Source organism: Polistes canadensis, unplaced genomic scaffold (genome assembly GCF_001313835.1).
Source record: "Polistes canadensis isolate GaletaPanama2010 unplaced genomic scaffold, ASM131383v1 scaffold_27, whole genome shotgun sequence".
Classification (NCBI taxonomy): Eukaryota; Metazoa; Arthropoda; class Insecta; order Hymenoptera; family Vespidae; genus Polistes; species Polistes canadensis.
In genome coordinates this window covers 641,073-644,029 of record NW_014569574.1, presented here as the reverse complement: position 1 = coordinate 644,029, position 2,957 = coordinate 641,073, and the positions used below count along the sequence as shown (strand labels likewise).

The window sequence follows — 2,957 nt, the reverse complement described above, 5'->3', positions numbered from 1 at the left end:
CAACAAGTAGCAAACCTAACTACGATATCCGATAATTTACGATACGCTATACTAGTTTTATGACTGCTAACGAAAGCCTTTATAGGTCGTCAACCTGCTGGTTAAATAAATTTCGAAAAATGAACATCGCGCTACGTTAAATTTTGATGTCACCTGTACAATTACATTTTCCGGAAGAAGAGACACCGGAAAAGATCCGAAATTCTTGATCTCTTCACGTCTCCCACATTTGTTGTCCCTAAAATCGTAGCGAGACTAACGAGTTTTTGATTGGTTGTACGACTATTGAGATCACGGTCAGCAAAGGTAGCTAGCTGCATTCAATAACTACCTGCATGTCCAATTTTTCTTCCCCTTTTTTTTCTTCTTCTTCTTATTCTTCTTCTTCCTTGTTATTGTCCGTAAAAATGATTTCGAACGACGTGAGAATTTTCAACTGCAACGAAATAAAGGAAAGAAATAAATTGACGTTGTATTATTATTATCGCATTTCTAAAGAAAGTATTGAAATACAATGTCGACGAATGATCGGTTCGCGGGCTTTTCGAGCAAAAAATGTCAGCTGACTCACGTAACTCGTTGTCAGAGGTTTAAAGATGAATACTTCGAAATGAATTAGTTTTCAACGATCATACTTTTCGATCATACGAACTGATCATACGAATTCAATAATATTCACGTGAATTATCCATTTGAAATGCTTATTGAAACAGTGCACAACTTGTACGGAACAAATTTTTGTTCTTTCGTTAAAATAAAAAAATAAAATTTAATATTTTAGAATTCATTATTAAGGACAAATCCATCTCTCGAATCAAATAATTCAAGTGAATGTCGTAACTATCGTTCCTTTCCTGGTCCACCGCTTTTAATATTATCTTTGAAGTATCGTAGAAGAAGCATCAGACCTCCCGAATCGTTCAGAACGAACGAAAATAGGAAGAGAAAAAGATCTGTTGTACCGACCTCGACCAGTCGAGATTTCCCTAGGGAATATTGCTCTGAAGTATGGGGCTGCAGAGAGAGAGAGAGAGAGAGAGAGGTAAAGAGGTAGATAAAGAGAGAGAGAGAGAGAGAGAGAGAGAGAAAGGGGCTTCGGCTGTTAGCGATCACAAATAGGCTATTACGCGGCCATTAATAGAGTACAGCCACGAAGCATGCACTATGCGAAACACGAATCGCCTGATATCAGACTTCCATCAAGCTGAAATTGCTCTCTCTCTCTCTCTCTCTCTCTCTCTCTCTCTCTCTCTCTCTCTTTCTCTTTCTCACTCGTTATAAATACGTGTATTCACACATGCATGTACTCTCTTTCCACAGCAGTGGCCTAGCACGGTGGTATAGGGTTTCCATGAGCCCTAGAGACCAGTAACCCGAGATTCACTTTGTGCGTAAGGTTCCGCATTGTGCATACGCCTGGCACACGCATCTAATACGCAACGTTTCGAATTTGATAGCTGTTCGATCTTAACAGTCGTTATTTCTTATTTATTTGTCTTATCTTTTCTTAATTATTCATTATATTTATATTTTTCTCGTCATTTAGATTTTATATATTATTTGTTATTTTTTGTTTTTTGTTTTTTGTTTTTTATAACGACTGATCGAATATTTAAACAGTGCTCAATGTTGTGTTAAAAATATAACGATCAATTAGATATTATCGCAAGATAATTTCTTCGACAGATTTTGTTGTCTCTCATAAGTCTAATCAACTTAAAAGTTCCGACATTGAAACGTCAAAAAGAGCAACGAATGAGAAAGTGATCTTTGATAATAAGCATAAGCCAGCCTAATCGAATAGTCTGTGACGGAGTGGCAGGGCACGTGCCGGTGGAACATCGAGTAACAAAACTCGAGCTCGTAGTTAGTTCCTAGTTGGTCGGTCAACATCAACGCCTCGAATGTTTGACCTACCCCTTAGCGCTGATTCTCTCTCTCTCTCTCTCTCTCTCTCTCTCTCTCTCTTACCCTCTAGCGATCGTGCACGCGTGTGCTACTCTTTTCCACCCTCTTAGAACTCAACAGGGTGCTCAATAAATTAAATATATATATACACCTACATCGATGCGTATTTTTATCAATAAATTTTTGTTTATCTCAACTTTATCCTCATATTAATATCAATAAATTAAATATTTATTTAATACCATTAAAAACGTAAAACAGAAACGTTTATAATGAAGTTTCCCGAAGAATGAATGAGTGAATAAGTAAGAAAATAAAAATACCAACCTTTATCTGCCTAGTCGTTAAAATTGGTCACGATTTTCACGTCAATGGAAATTCTTTTGGCGATTTTTCGTTAAAAGGCTTTCGCAGGATCGTTGCCGTTAACGTCAGGTGTTTCAGATAATTATGGGAAAGTTCGTGTGACAGGCTGAACTTTCCCGAAGGTAGCTGATCCTATCGCGTGTGAGAGAAGACAACGGGAACATCGGTACCGGTGATGATGAATTAGCTTAGAGAAAATTGAGCTATTGTTAAATTTCAATGATAACAAAAAAAACCTATCTCGTAATTTAACGTCGGATGGTAAAACCAATTAGCGAGATCACTTAAAAATGTATACCCGTTTATCTCTCGCAGTTTATCGAAGCGATAATAAACAACGTAAACATCGATGCAAACGCAGCCACAGACATGTACACATACATACACACGCGTATTATACACATATAATAGATGAATCGGTAGCAGTATTCAGACATCCAGAGAGCAGCACGTGGCGCTCATTAGGATCGATTAGCTCCTAGATCCTGAAGATGTTTGCTTTGCTTTGCCCGACGAACTTAGTGATGTTGAATTTCTGAGAAACGTTGAATCGAATAGTAGAACCGATAGGATGGATGGACAGATGGATAGACGTATACGCAAGAATATAGTAGTAGAATGGATAGGAAGAGGAAAAGGAAGAGGATGAGGAAGAGGAGGATGAAAGAGGATGGCTGAGTGGG

The 2,957-nt window shown here is 37.9% G+C and overlaps 1 long non-coding RNA gene across 1 annotated transcript; it reads right to left on the bottom strand.

The window, feature by feature from the left end:
- Positions 1 to 221: 221 nt before the first annotated feature.
- On the bottom strand, positions 222 to 2,714 carry LOC106783857. The gene is made up of 3 exons (XR_001381360.1): positions 2,573 to 2,714; positions 2,236 to 2,461; positions 222 to 436 (listed from the first exon to the last, which is right to left on the bottom strand). It is a non-coding gene; the product is annotated as an uncharacterized LOC106783857 (long non-coding RNA).
- Positions 2,715 to 2,957: the final 243 nt, after the last annotated feature.